Raw genomic sequence first — 405 nt, 5'->3', positions numbered from 1 at the left:
ATATAAATAAATAAAATAAATAAATAAATAAATAAATAAATATCTATTTATTTGTTTATTTATTTTGTATTTATTTTTTTTTTTTTGGTTTTTAAAGAGTTTATAAACTACCGCTTACAGGAGAATACTGTAAATATACAGCGCATGCAGGTATTTATTTATTTATTTATTTATTTATTTATTTTATATTTATTTGTTTGTTTATTTATTTTATTTGTTTATTTATTTTATCTATTTATTTGTTTTATTTTTCTTTTTTTGGTTCTTAAAGAGTTTATAAATTACCTCTTACGGGAGAATATTGTAAATATACAGCTCACGCAGGTATTTATTTATTTATTTTTTTTTTTTAAATAAATAAATAAATATACATGTATATATATAAATATTTGTTTGTTTATTTTA

This window comes from Eimeria mitis, genomic scaffold (assembly GCF_000499745.2).
Source record: "Eimeria mitis Houghton genomic scaffold, Emh_scaff5333, whole genome shotgun sequence".
Classification (NCBI taxonomy): Eukaryota; Apicomplexa; class Conoidasida; order Eucoccidiorida; family Eimeriidae; genus Eimeria; species Eimeria mitis.
This window is presented reverse-complemented; position numbering follows the sequence as displayed.